Here is a 16,628-nt window from a genome sequence, read left to right on the forward strand (position 1 = left end):
TATTTTATCTACTGTAAGGTTATACTGCAAGGATATTCTCATGCTTATATACAACTTTTTGAAAAGATACACTGTTTCATTAGTTATATGGAAAATGGGGAATCCAAACTCAAAACAAGATACAAATGTAACTACACATCACATTTGTAACACATCTGTAATAACTCCTTTGCAGATTGAGACAATTTGCTTATTTTAAACTACTACAGAACACCAAGATTCAGAATGAGAGTGTCAAAGCCAGTCATGTGACTCACACGCTGTCTTTTTCATTAAAATCTGATACCTCAACCCATCTGTTCAAAATGAAGACAGTGGGGTGAGAGAGAGACAGAGAGTACAGAAAGGAAAGGGTGTTACGGAGGAACTCTATTATTACTTCCTCTCTCCCATCCATTCTTTTGTCTAAATCTCCCTTTCTCCTTCATGAATTTTTTTTCCCCTCTGAGGATGTAAATTAGCGTTTGTGTTGTCTGTCTGGTATCAGCATGAGATTATAGGTCCATTTCCACTTTCATCTAACTGTCAACCATCGCATGAGTGCATGCATCAATAATATATTAATGTGCTCCAGCATACAAACACACACATACGCACACATCTCTACAGTGTATGTGAGGTGAAGGTTAAGTGCTGTTCAGTGTGCTGGTTTGTCACAGTCAGTCGCACCTGATGAACACTTGCACACACTCTTCATCACCAATGGTATGTGTCTGTCGGCATACTCAATACTTATACTCGCAGATAAAATTTACAACAAATAATTTCGCTGTTGTCAGAACATTTCTATCAAATCCATTTCTGCTCCGAAGGAAGACACCGATGTAAACACAACCTACATTCATATGTAGGCCCACGGTTTATAAACAGCTCCTAAACACCTAGTCCAACTTTGGTCACTGTCATCTCTCTAAACACTCTCTATCCTCAGTGATAGAGTCTAAACTCCCATTATATCTGCACACTGCTATAAAAAAACATTGCATTTTACCAACCAGTGCTGAAGTAGGGAAAAAGAAAGGGAACAAGAAACATACATTGTATGTAGCCCCAAGAAACAGGAGCTTTAGAACTTCCTGTTTGGACTAGAGGGAGCATAAGGGGGCAGGTACTGGTATGTTATTATGACATCATAGTCCACAAGATTATAGTATTATAACACTGTAGACCATCAATAATGTAATCTGCTATATATAGCCTATATACACATTGTGTTTTTTTTTTTTTCATGCCAATAAATTATGTTTTATTAACAAAGTTCAGGAGGAGCACGTGCAGACAACTAACCCGGCTGGCTTGCTATAATCAATCTCACCAATCAGATACTTAACCTGGCTGGCTTTCCATGACCAATCTCACAAATCAAATAACTAACCCAGCTGGTTTCCTATAACCAATCTCACCAATCATCCTTTTAGCTCGGAAAAAAACCTCTACAAAAATTCTCTCTACATTTTCGCAGCATCCCTCCTCCACCCCAATTCCTCACCATCAGCCCATTTTTACCGCAGCATAACGGGTGGGGGGCGACCTGAGTCCGGGCACATACTGGGCCCTCTCCCCGGACAAGGGGCGGGCGCTCCGAGTTCGGAGGAACTACCAATCTTGGAGCCCTATCCCCGGGACAGCACGCCAAATACACATACTATCTGTCCCTTATCATCCGAAATTATTATCTGCGAGGCGAACTCGTGAAAGCTACTTCAGTGTCGAGTCAGAGAAAAACTGTGGATAGAGATGTAGAAATACACACGTGAGTTTCGTTGGGTTTGCAGTTTAGCTCTGGACAGTGGACATGTTTGGAGTGTGAATCGGAATTTGCCTGCTCTGTTTTCCAACAACCCCCCAAAACCACCCCCATTTCTGCCTGAAGCTTAAAGAATGTACCTTCACACAGCTGGCCAAACACACACTCTCATACGGGAAGAAAAACACATGCGTGCAAACACACCTTTGCCAAAAATAAGAATCAAAGAAACAAACACATAGGAAGGACCACATGCATGCACACTTGCACAACAGCTTCAAGCATGAACACAAACATGCAGCTCAGTTGATAGAGCATTGCATTAGCAGCACAGAAGGTTATGTGTTTGATACCCTGGGAACATACTGATAAAATGGATACCCTGAATGCACTGAAAGTCACTTTGGATAAAAGCAAAAATGTAAATGCACACACACATTTGTGTGCATGCAACACATGCAACATGTGTCTTCAATATTGATTCAACAATGTAGTGTGCATTTAACCAAAATGTGAATAAAGGTATTTTTACACCACATTCTAAAGCAAGACTCTTTCTAATGGTATCAAAGGATAACCCCCCTCTGTTTCTGCAGAGAGTTGGTTTGTTCTTCCATGTGGAATGTGCTGCAAAAGCAGCCTGCATTTCATGACAGGGTGGAGCGATCCACGGCAGGAGGCGGCGGGGGAAGGGAGGTTATCCAGCAGGGGGTGCAGGAGGAGGTGAGGGAGTTTATGGGATATTTTTAGTAATACCACTTCTCCTGGTAAGACAGCCAGAGACGTACAACTATAAGCGGAAGGAGGAATCAAATGTACACACACGGGAAGCAGACTCATGTTCACTATTCTGCATACATACGAGATGATACATAAACAAATCTGGAATAAACATTAGCAGGAACTACAGCAGACAAACAAACCAAACTCAGATGTTCACATACAGATGTATAGGCTATAGATCCATACACAAAAGGCCTGCAGATAAACATGGTTTGCACAAGGCATGTACACACCAACTCAAACAAATGTGTATGGCACAGGCAGAACTCTGCTTTAAGTACACACTTTGGCTTGAAAGCATGTTGCTGGCTTGAATAATAACACATCTGGTTTAATTGCACATGTGTTTGAATATAACTCCATTGTACCCTTGCCCTGAGTAGTGAGTTTTTTACCACCACACTAATGAAAGAATACACATCAACTTTGTCCAATAAGGAAACCATGGTACTTTTTTATCACTGTCTCAACAGACTGGACATGTGTATTGCCATCTCTGAATGCACATGCTCAGTACCACTGAGGTAAACCCTCTGTACACCCAACTGAACGCACCCTATCTGTGTGAGTGTGTTTCCATATACGACACCGCTTAGATCAAAGTGTCTTAGAGGAGGACCAAACAGAGCAAGTTCAAGTGAATGTACTTCTGTCCTCATACTCTAACTCCCTGTTTGGCTATGGCAAGATCACACAGACAAAGATTTATTCTGACCTAACATGAAAAAATCCTTGGAAAATCTGCTCCACATTTCCACCACATCTCAGCGTATTGTGATCCTGCTGAACATCAAAGTCTTTGTGTGTGGGTAATTTCAGGTTTGCGCGCCGGGTTGCATATTTACTTAGCAAACAAATCGGGATAGGTTGCTAGGACACCTGCACAGGGCACGTGCTTAAGCATGACAGGGATGGATGAACTTTGACCTTTGTGAAAGAGACCTTTTCGACCCTGCAGTAGGTCTAGCTTTTCATGCGGCCTTTCACCTTTAGCTTCTGGCCCTGAGCCACAGCTTGCAACCCTAGTCTGAAAGTGTGTGTGTGTGTGTGTTTGTGACATGTGAATGCAAAGATGTAAATGTTTTTACAAGGTGGCTATTCATAATGTTTTGAATTATGCTAAAATGTACGAATATTGAAAAAATTACATTGAAGTCCCTACCCTAACCCCACACCTAAACCTAACGTCACTGACCAGAAAGCAATTTTTACTAAGACTATGTCCACAATAAAAGTTTTTCGTTTTGAAAAAGCTTTTCGTCAAGACTGGCGCTGGCATATATGTACTGCGCATGAGTAAAACGTAAGACACTTCAACCATTTCTGTCAAGCAAAACTATCCTCAAGTTCCAAAACAACTTCGTCACAAAGAAAAACAACATCTTTTTCAAAAGCCTCTGTCTTCATTAACCACACTACAAAGCAAAAACAGTGTTTTTAAATATATATACTTTGGAGAGAGTTTCAGCGTTTCCGATATAATCCTTTTGTCGTAGCCAAAAATCCTCCCCACCACAACAACAGTGACGCACTGTTTCCCATTTATTCCTAATTTGTCCGGCCAAGTTTGCAACTCTTTCACAAGATTTAGCGACTTTTGTTCAGAAGACACGTATAATGAAAAATCTAACGTCGTTTTTAAATAAACTGTTACTTTCAATCAGTGGGAAACTGTCGTCAGTACTGCCCCGCTAGTGCGAGGTTTCGCTTTCCCGGTGCAGGAAACGCCTCTCCCGGGTCTCTGTGTTTGTGAGTGAGCGGCAGGGAGAAGCAGCACATTCAGTTTACTGTACAGCATTTCCAAAACCTGTCACTTTTATCGACTGTTTGGATATATAAGCACGAACACAGTTCGTCTGTAAATAAGCACATGGTTACAAAGAAGACATAGGCTTTGCATGTGCTGTCATTCACATGCTGCGTTATCTTGTGGTTCACTGATCTTTAAATGATTCACTGATCTTTTAAATTCGCTAACTGAAAAGTTTTAACAGATTAAACAAATCGGTTCAAAGGAGTCATTCTGATCGCAATGTGCGTTCATACTGACGCATTCGCTAGTGTGTATATGGCGTTCCAAATGGTCCTAAAAAATGACTTTGCACACACTCGTCTCACTGAACGTCTCAGTCCACGTCTTAACTGTTTTTGTATTCTGCTATTTATTGCATTGAATTCAAGACGCAGACGAGACGTTGACGTAACGCAGACGTCACGTAAATCACGTGTGGCCGTGAAGCGTCTATGCAGACGTCACGCGTCATTCACGTGTAGCAGTGAAGTTATTTGTTTTCATTTTTGCTAACACGTATTGTAACACGCTACTCTACACGGCTTAATGCAGAGTGTCAAGCGTCTACTTATGGCGTTCCATACGGTCCTAAAAAATGACTGCAGCACACACTCGTCTCACTGAACGTGACGTCTGCGTCTGCTGAACGTGACGTCTGCGCCTGCTAAACGTGACGTCTGCGTCTGCAGCGCAAAACGGACGGAACTTGATTTAGTCAAGCTCCACCTCCGTGAGTTTAGTGAAGCGCTATCAAGCGCCCCCGACTGGCTGTTAACGTTAATGTAAGTCTGACATGCACCTATGTGTAAACAATTACTAACAGAAAATAATTGCATACTTTCTGTTTGCCACTGTTAGTTAAAGCAATAAACACACTGCCAAGTAATAAATACATGTTCGCATGAATTTTACTGATCTTAAATTAAGATTTTATTTAAACTAGCAACTAAATGCCTCTTTATATTTAAGGCTTTTAACTTGAGGTTATTTAACATAAAAAATATAACTTAACACAATTAATACTTTTCAGAAGATCGCATGACATTACCTTCTTCTGCGTTGCTGCCACCTCTCCCATGCAGACACTGGCACTGTACCTGTTACGACCCCCATAAGTCTAGGGTTCAAAAGGAGGCACGTAACAGAATAAAAATGGTGTTGTGTGTGTGTGTCAGCTGCAAGACTTAAGATCACTCAATTAAAAAAAAGATCTGAAAAAAACTCAAATGTCAAAGGAAGCAAAATAGTTATTTTATTAACAAAATTGTTGAAGGGTTTCAAGCTTCAAGAGGGGGGTTAAGCCAAAATAATAAACAAAAGACACTCTACCTAGTAGGGAAAGTAACTAACTAGACTAACACAATAAAAAAGAACCAAAATACAGCAAAATACCTTACCTTCCTTACTAACAGGAGAAAACAAGAACAAAAGAAAATAAATTGGCACCCACCTCTCTACTAACCTTTTAACTTATGTGTTAACAAAAATGGATCAGTTTAGCAATGAATACAATAACAAACACAATTAAATAAACTTTAGGGATATGGGCATTTTTCAATAATTTCATATTCGAATATTTGAGCTAATAAAAAAACGAATATTCGTTTATTTAAATTAAATTGGTCCGGACCGTGTAGGTTCGTGTATCATCTGATCATTTGATTGTTCCATTCAATATAACAAACGGAAAAAGAAAAAAACAGTCGATATTTCGTTTTTCCGTTTTTCTGTATGCACAAAAATAAAAAAACGATGTTTTTCTTCTTATTTCAGCCTTAAAAGGGAAATCCAATAAATAAATAAACCAAAACGAAATAACGACCCTAATTATAGTTTTTTCATTTTGGGGTGATTTCCCAGGGTCTTCTACGCGCGCACGCTTTGCGCATGCGCAATGTACAGCCGCTTACCGGGATCAAGTGCATGCGAACTTGCGAAGCTCGAAATGGAAATGAATGCATTTGCATATGCTTTGTTTGTACTTTTCACTCCCACTAAAAGAGTCACACTGAGAGAGGAGGACATGACTGTGGAAAATATTTCAAAAATATATATTGAACAATGCCTAACGTTCACATACAATACTTTCCAGAGCTTACAGTCGAAGTTTGTTAGCATTATTGCTTTGAATATGTGACATTTAAGTAAACAATTAAGTAGCCACAGCTGGCTTGCAGCAGCAAATGTGTAAATCCATAAATTACTTTTGTAATTTATAAGTTATGTGATGCGAACTCCCCCAGTAACCTCACTCAACCGAGTTCATTAGGTTCCCCCAGCTAAAACTACTGTCCTGCTATAGAGTAATTAATAAAAGATGTTCAGTTTGTGTTGAAACTGTGAGGTTTTTATGTAGTCATTTGCACTACATTACATCAGTTTAGGCTACTGTTTAGGTAACATGCCAGAGCCTGTACCTCACGGAGGGACCATAATAATGTTGCAGTGTTCCCCAGAGAGCATGCGGCCTCTTTTCCGATATCTCGTGATATGTCATATTATTTAAAAACATTTGATGAATATGAAACATGTACAGCTCGAGTGAAGCCATTGTAAATGATAACTGATCGATCGCGAGATTCGTGAAGAGCTCAGGCGCGCTGCCGCGCTCGGAGAAATCCGTGCAACATCACCCAAAAATGAGAAAAACAGTAATTAGGGTCGTTATTTCGTTTTGGTTTATTTATTTATTGGATTTCCCGTTTCAAGATGAAATAAGAAGAAAAACATCGTTTTGTTTTTTTGTGCATATAGAAAAACGGAAAAACGAAATATCGACTATTTTTTTCTTTTTCCGTTTGTTATATTGAATGGAATAGTCAAATGATCAGATGATACACGGACCATGTTCAGGCCCGGATTAAGAATTCAGGTGCCCCTGGGCACAAGTGTCTTGTAGACCCCCCCCACATACATAAACATATTCATTTTTCTAAGAATAAAAGGGCAGACTTTGTCAATGATTATACTATAAGAGTAATTTGTCCATTTGTTCAACTTTATTTAGATAGAAACGATACATAAAATGCCACCACGATTATAATCTATAAATTAGAAATATGAACTGGAAGCATAACACTTTATTGTATATCTCCTCAAAACTCACTAGGCATCTCGTTTTCCTGATATCATTGAAATGATAAATTATAGACTGCTGTCTTGACGGCCTCTAAACCCACGTAAAGTTGCACGTGAATATGGCTATCTATCCTGTATTTGCTCGACGTTGGCTTGTTGTTACGGCGTCATAGAGCCTGGAAGCGTGTCCCACTTTTAAGTGCGTGAAAGTTGGCAACCCTGCTAATATACTTACAAAATAAGAAAGTAATTTAAGTACAAACACTAAACAATACAATACAGAAATCCGCAAACAGATCGCTCTCTAATCCGCTGCTCTGTCTTCAGTATCGTCTTCCTGGTCAGGGAGCTGTCAATCCAAATCTCACTAACCAATGAGAGTAAAGTGGCCATAAGTCCCGCCCACACGTGAGTTTGTGCCAGAAAGGCGAACGAAAAATTGAGAAGCGTAAACGAAAACTCGGAAAGCGCAAATGAAAAATCTAGCAGCGAATTCAAAACTATTATTTGCAAAAACGAAACTTAGAAAATTGTTAAGAAATCATGTCACATTCTTGCAACTGAGTTTATTGTTTTCATTATCAAAGTGTTTTTTTTTCTTTCTCATTGTATATTTTTGTTCGTTTTTTAAAAGTTTGCGTTCATTTTATTGGCACAAAAGGAATCCCATATGTAGCACGCATGCGATACAGTTTGGCAGGTGCATAAAACACAGCAGCTCGTTTGTGTGAAGTGCGTTTGTCGTTGTGCCTGTTGCTGTGTGACGTTAATCAATGGCGCACCGCTATTTTACTTAGTTTTACCCTGCGTCCCAATCCGCATACTATCCGTCCTAAATAATATTCGAAAGTAGAATTAGTATGTCACAAACGTAGCATGTTGAAAATTGTATTCCAAAGATTTCCGGATGGTCTACTTCTTCAGGTAGAAATTCGAAGTGCAGAACGATGCACACTCTAAAGGCTGATATTACCCACAACTCACCGCGAGTAGGTGGAGTTTGGTGCTTCACTAAAATTTACAAATGTAGTATACAGTAAGCATTACATACGAAATAATGAATTAATAAATACCTTCATGGAAAGAAGAGCTGTATTTTGATGTGTGTGACAGTTATTGGCCACAATGTTGTCTAGGCAACAACGGCCACTTCCGCTTCCTGATAGTATGTCCCAGTGTGTTGAATCTCTTTTGCCATGCACTCAAAAGTACCTACTATTAGGGCATAGTATAAGTACGCGAATTGGAATGCAGGGTTAGTCTATTTTGCAAGTGAAACTTGTTTTCCGGCTGCATTGAGTCCATATAATTGAGTCCATATAACTAAATAATCCTGTTATTTAAACATGGCTGTTCTGCGTGTCTGAGTGAATGAACTGCACAGTTTAACATGCTACACGCGTGATTCTCATGGATTTGTCTGCGTCTGCGCTGTATGAGGACATGAACAAATGAACTTCATCTCCAGAGTTGCTCTGAGAGTTTATTTCAGAACATTTTACTGAGTGAAGCTATGTGAAGTGAAGCTAACAAACACACACTAAAAAATAAGCGTCTTCCGACGACCTGCCAAAATAAAAGTCTGGTTAACTACAGTAGTTTTATGTGGACAAATATATTACTATTTAATAGTAAAAAATTAAAAACAGAAGTTTGAAAAATTTAAACTAATTTAGGTAAATGCATCATGCATAAGCTGAAGTTAGTTGTTTACCTTAATTTTTTTTGTTTCTTATTTGTATATTTGTATTATATTGCATTTTGAATGTAATATGGCAATGGAATGTAATAAATGGGTTTAGTTTTCGCAGATATTAATGTATGCAATTTCAGCAATAAAAATGTTAATTTTATAAAAAGGAAACAAATTAGTTGTTACTTGGAAAAAAAAGTAATTTATTATCATAATACTCGATTAATTGATGGAATAATTGGTAGAATAATCGAATCCCGCAAGATTGTATTAGAATTTTACTACCTGTGCATGTGACTTCAAAAAAGACTGTTCACCCGTCGATCAGTAATGTGGATAACACCTCATCATCTGTCCACATGAACTTTAGTGTGAACAACCAACTTTTATGCATGCGCATCCAACAGTTTACAGTTGTATGCACAAGCTCAGTGTGCCTGAATGGTCATCCGATTTCAATAGTGTAGTGTAAACAGAGATACTTTCTGAAACGCATGTGGAAACGCCAGTATAGACGAGGACTGTTTTCGTCACCTAGTGTAAAGGCCCCTTAGTCTCTTAAACATACCTTGTTGTGCACTTTGAGTCTTGTGTTTAACAACAGTGTCTGAATATGAGCCCAAAAGGCAAACAGACCTAAAAACAGCTGTCGCATCTGTCCTACAGGACTCTATTAAGAGCTTACTATCACCTGAGTCAGCTACAAACAACTCTCACACAGGCAGAGGTGAACAGACACGTGCATCTGGATTCTTTTAGATTACACACAAATGGCACATTCAGAGCCGTTCAGATACTCTTTTGTGTGTATGCTTTGGGATCTTCAGTCATGCTTTGATAGCTGTTGAATGTCAGAAAAAGCAAAAGTCCAAAAGGATGAGAGACAGATAGAGAGACGGAAAGGGAGAGAGGAAGGAGGGGAAAAGGGGTCAAATACACAAACACAAACCACATGCAGCTGGTCCATATATGCCTCAGCACGTAAGTTCTTGCACAAACACACACTTTCCTATGGGATCAGGGAGTTTTTTGTGCATGCTTGCATATATATGGCTGTTGTTTACAAATGTGTACAAGGTTGTGTGTTCGCCATTGGTGCTACTGTGTATAGTGCACACACAGAAACAGAGAGTGAGTGAGTCACCTTTTGGGACCAAAAGAGTAAAAATAGAGTGGAAAAGAAAAAAACTAAGAAATGCAAACAAAAACATGCCGACCAGAGACTGAGTCACTTCAGTCCACCTCTGAAAAATACTGAGGTGCTGCCACAGCCTCCTATTGGACAAAGACACATGTGTGTTTCCCTCCCACTGTGGGCACCTATGGTCAAGGCAGTGTTGGTTGGCTTGTGTGATCCCCACCCCCACCCAGCTTCTGTCTGTCTGCAGAAAAAGAGACAGGCTCTCAAGTTTTTCCTTACTCGGTTCTTAACAATAATTTAAACTTGCCACTAAATTATAACATTTAAACCTCATTTCTGCTGTGCTGGTCACATGATAACAAACACATCATCTAACTAGCTATGTAAATAAGGACAAACCTCATACTTCGACTAATTGTATCATTCAATTCAATATATAAAACAAATTTTAATCAGCATAGAACTGCATAAAAGAAAAGACTAAAATAAAACGAATTACATTTTGCAAGCTATGAATCAATTGTTATGTTTGAGGATATCCCCCAGAAGCAAGTCAGACTTTGCACACAGCAGTGTGCAAAACTCCTTCAAAACATGTGTAGAAAAGTTAAACTCCAGCATGGGTGTTGAGTGAGAGAAGAGGAAAGGTGACTGATAACATCTGTGTGCGTTTGTGTGTGAGTTAAGGGTTGAATGCTGATGAGGGTTTAACTGCAGTGGGGGAGAGAAATTGTCTGGACATGGAGGTCACGTGAGTTCAGTGTTTTTTTTTTTTTTCAGTGTTTTGGTGCATGGGCATCCAAACACATTTATGGCTTAGACAATCTGATCTACTTGACAGATTAGATGTTTATGATATTGAAAACGGGTGATTTCAAGCCGCGTTTTTGACATTGCGTTTGGTAAACTGCTGTTTTATGAAGAAAATCTTTTTTTTTAATAAAAAAATTATAATTACCACAGACTAAGGGTACGTCCAACTTAACACTTTATAATGCATTGTGACTGTTCGATTACACAACAATGGTGTTTTGTGGGCCTAAAACAAAAAAAAACGTTTTACAAAAAACGCAAAGGGAAAACGTCATGTACAGTAAACATAACCTAACACAACCCTAAAAAAATGTTTTTAGAAATGAACAGACATCGTATAAATCATCCGTTTCAAAACGGAAATTCTAGATGGGTGTACCAATGAAAAGTCTGTCCGCATATACATATCAACACAAATAATTATGAAATTCCAGATGGGAATATATACTTTTTAAAAATAGTTTAGCACACGTGTGTATGTGCGTAGAAGTTCTAGTGGACATCTCTGTGAGCTGTTTCTTGCTGTTTCTCAGTGTATAGGCGTTATACATGTGTGTGACTTTCTGTGGTTTAGACTCATTGTAGCTAATGATCCATCTGAGTGAGAAGAACCTAATTAAAACACTATGGAGGACCACACAAGACCAGAACCACCCTGAGCTCCCCGGCCAGGATATATCTCTCCTCTCTCTTTCTCTCTGGGGCTCGTTGTGGGTGGTGCATGGGGTAGTACTGGAGCCTAGATGCTGATGGCATACACCAAAGAATTTATTAACCAAAATACTTACAGATTTGATGTGAGGCCACACACGGCGACGCACACGCTGCCACACAGCAGCCACCGCAGCTGCAGACCATGTTTGTGTGTGTGTGAGTTCAATGTTTGTGGGAGTAGCAGGCCATCAAAGTGAAATGATATCAGAGTGAGCGAGAGAGAGAGATAAGTGACAGTGTAGGGGTTAAGAGAGCTGGATGGAGACCAGCTTTGTCCTTTCAGGCCTCCAGGGACTCTGGCACAGGCAGAGCAGGCTACAACTCTGGCCCAGGGCCAGGCCACAAGCAGGGGCTGCGGGCTCAGGAAAACCCCCGGCTGAAAGGGGATCACCAGGCCACGCGAGGCAGACGCGCTGCCCTGCACCACCGGCACAATACAATAGCATGCAGCACTTCACACGTACATAAAACCACAGAGCAGCACAACTACACAGACATCTGCTCTCTAAGAGCTGGCAGTGAATTAATCCTAAAGACAGCTGCCCAGGCCAAATCTGTACCCCAAAACACTGTGGCACAACCATACAGTGATAGCATCAGATGGTATTAACCTTAAATACCATGACATTTGCAAATATACTTTGGCACTGAATGAGTCATATACCGTGGCATTTCATTTTTACTTCAAAGAAGTATGCCTTCTTAGTACTATATTTGTCTTGACTGTTCAATTATGTGCAACACTCATAATAAAAATGATAAAACATTTGACACATGAGCTGTAGCTGTAGCAGTGCCGCTCATGTACAAAGTACAAAATGGACAAAACATCACCGGGCTTGAATAAGCGGATGTCATAAGCATTAAACAGATGGATAATGAATTCACATTCAAATTCCATGATCTCAAAATGAAACAGACAAACATTGTTTGAATGGCTGTCCCTCTCGCCATCCCTTTATCTCTCTCTTCCATGATATGTTTTTGCAGGAGGGCACATCATTGTCACCAGCCCCTTTTCATTTGGCAGGAACCGCCTATAATATATATAGCGGTACCACTAGTGTGTACTGTTGCTGGGAATTACATCATCGCATTTCATGCTACTGCTTAGGGATTTTACGACAAATGGGTGTTTATGTGTCTGTGCGTGCATACGAGGATTAATCTCCTGTGCCTGACCGCCTGTGTAAGTGACCTCTGTATTGAATAGACAAACTAAAGAGATCAAGTTACCCCATTTCCCCCCTTTTCTTCTGGTCTGTCTCTCTGTCTCTGTCGGGTGTAGAGTTTCTCAAGGCTCCAGACAGAGGCACTAATAGGACCTTCATCCCTAGACACAAACAACACAGGGGACAAAAAAAGAGCGAGACAGTGGGGTTGTGCGTGAAACGGAAGTGTGTAATTGATGGCGCACCTGCATGTGATCAGTAAAATGAAAGCAAATAGGTTGTGTGTTTAAACAAAGATGTTCATGCAACGACTGTGTGTGTCTGTCGTGCCTCATGTGATATATTCAGCATTCTAAACACAAAAATGCACATGAATTGTGGAGTAGAACAAATGGAAAATAACACACTTCTTGAAAATAAGACCCTTCGCCTGTTTGAGACATTCTGAGGAGGCACCCCCTCATCACTACCCAAACCCCTCACGACCCCTTATGAGCCTCTGACAATCCAAACTTGTCTCACAGCACCCGCCTGCAGATGATGAAATCATCATTAATCTATATCATCGTGTAGTAGCAGTCAAGAGAGGAATGACAGAAAATGCAGAAGTAAACACAAAACCACACAAACAAACAAAATGCATGCAATAGAAGTATTTCACATAACTTTTCAACATATTCACATAATTCAGAAAGTCCTGCTCCTGACCCATGTGTTTTGTTCAAATGAGCGCCGTTTTTGGAAAACTGATTATTTTTAAGCAACTAATAAAATCGGAGTATTCCTAGACCATGTTCAAACCTGCTACATGGTACCATTACCCTAATAAATTCATATTGGACAGCTAAAAAAATAACCAATAAAAACAACACAGATAACCCAACAGAGTACAACACACAATCTCTTGATGTAAACAACTCAGAAGCAAAGAGTGTAAAGCTCCAGAAAGTCTGACATGGACACATGTTGTGTTATGTTTGGACCCTAAATGATTGTAATTCAAGGGTCTTCGTTAGGGTTGTCACAATATGGTATTGACCATAACCATGATATAAAAAAACGTGATTATTCATAATTCTAAATTCTATACATATCGCAACATCATAAATAATCCAGCATTTATTTTGCCCTAATCGCCACATTGGTTATAAACTCTCTCTCTCTGCCTCCCCACACTCATATTTTGAGTGTGAATTATTGACCAAAAAAAAGAGAAAACACAAACTAGACTAAATTAAAGATTGATTTTTCATTATTTAAAAACACTTTCCATATTTGATATCGCAATATTATCGTTATCATGAATTATTTTGGCCATGATAACTGTGCAGTGAAAATCTTATAGCGTTACAGCACTAGTTTGCAGCATTCTATAGGCCTATTTAAAGTGTCAATTGTATAACCAACGTTCTCTTTGATCGTTGATCATCTTCTATATGTCAGAGCACACGCATGCGGTCATGCGCAAAGTATGCAAATGCGGTCATGCGCATTTGCATACCAGTCTTTCTGCATCGACTACCTAACCTTAAGTATTCAAAAATAGTTTTGTGCAAACCTTTGCAATCATTTCGATAGATTGTGCTTCCCTAATAAGCACATATGTGTAGACTACATTATCTGCATATTCTCATGTTTATATTCTCATAAGCACACAAAGACGCACAGGTAAAACAGATGTACATTGAATATAAGCAGACAGAAGGAGCTCCACAGGTTAACACGTGTCTAGATAAATCAGTTACAAAAGACTGGAAAAAGTTTGTGTTTAGACCTCTATATGTGCAGAGGTCAGCATCAGCACAATATAAGTGAAACAGATACAGAAACTGAAAGGAAAATTCTTAAATGTGAGGCTGAGATAATCTGTTGACAGTTTGAAAGGAAGGAAAGAAAGTGCTTTCAGGCAATGCACCACTTTTTTTACCGAGAGCCCCTCTCGCTCTTGAAACCACACACACAATGCTCAACAGAATACTCTATTTCCCAGCTGGGATTTGCAGACAAGCGCAGTGCGCTGACACCAAACCACACACGCAAACACTCGCATCGATATACTCCACTCACTCACCTGGAAACAGCTGGCAGGTGTTCTAACACTAAACACAAACAGACATATTTACTCTCCGCTAATTTTAAACTCTCACTGCATTACAGGCAGCTAACATATATGGCCATTTTTAGGTAAAACCAATATGCATTCTCTTTTTAAAAATGTGAACAATAATTTAAAGGGACAGTACACCCAAAATAGCGCGTCATAAACAGTCGGGAGCAGAGGTTGCGCTAGACTTCTTTATTGTCCGTCATTTTGACAGGCTCATAAAAAATCCGTCATAATCTATTATTACCCATCACTATGGTGCAAGGTGGCGTTACGTGGTAATTAGCATGTTCATGACGTCATCACGCTGTACTTGCGTTTACTCTCTGAACATACTATATTTTAATGCAACTGAATGCCCAATAAAGCCGTTGTTGTTTATATTCATTTACATATTTAATTTTTCTGTTGTCAGACATAAAATGATAATTACAGACAAATGTTTATGTTCATATGTCCAGTCAGTAACAATGACAGGTGCTGGTAAATGGTGTTTTGTACTCACTCACTCACATGCTGCGGTTTGGTCATGAATGTGCTGCTTCTGCCGCTCACTGAACAGATAAGACGCCGAGAGAGACATTTTTCCACTCACTGAAAGCTAATGTTTATCCAAAAAGACGCTACTCGCTTTTCTGATGGAAAAACTCTGTAAACACCACACCACTGCGCGCCTCTGTGTATATGAGTGCACACCACGCAAGGGTCTGTGACAGATGCATCTGCACGCGCGCGTTATCCAAAATGTAAGCTAATGATTGGGAAACACACGTCCCTTCGCGATCGTGTTCAGGGCAGGGGTAATAGCCTTCGATCATGCACTAATGATGAAAGCAAATGACAAAACGGGGAATTACAAATTGCCCTTATTGTAATCCGTCAAAATGACGGACGGCTTTCAGATTTTTCCGTAAAAAAAACCTGTCAATGACGGAGAATTTACTATCTATTTGAGATCTGTGTTGCAGAAGAACATATTAAGAAAACAATGAAAAAAGTTTTTAACCCTTGGTAACTTAATGCCTATAACTCCTCTCCGTGAGCTTTTGTAAACGCATGGATGTCTCCCAGTCAATCAATAGAGATCAATCTATGTCACAAATAGTGAAATCATGGCATGCGACCAATCAGGGGGCATTCCAATCAGTGTAATTCCGGAATTTGTGAAACACGGACCTGCGCTCCTACCTACTCATAAATATCATAGAAATGCATAAATATCATAGAAACGAACAATGATAAGTTAATGAAACTCACACATTATATAGTTGTGTTTAATGTTAAGATAGAAGTTGTTTGCGTAGGATTTCTATGAATTAGTGAACATTGTTGCTGAAAATGGTGTGATCATATTTGATCAGGTGAAGCCTGAAATACGCTACCCCACTTTTATGCAGATTTTTGCCCAGATTTCCAGTTTGTGTTAGTCGTCAGTTGTTGCAGAATGTCTGCCGATTTTGGACAGTCAGCGCAGATTTATAAAGTCGTGTAGTTGATGATGGGTATAGACTCGATTTTTTATCTACAGACTCCAGTCAGAGGATATCAAAACATGTATGATATTTTGAGCCGAATTTTACAACACATAGCC

Source organism: Triplophysa rosa, linkage group LG1 (assembly GCF_024868665.1).
Source record: "Triplophysa rosa linkage group LG1, Trosa_1v2, whole genome shotgun sequence".
Classification (NCBI taxonomy): Eukaryota; Metazoa; Chordata; class Actinopteri; order Cypriniformes; family Nemacheilidae; genus Triplophysa; species Triplophysa rosa.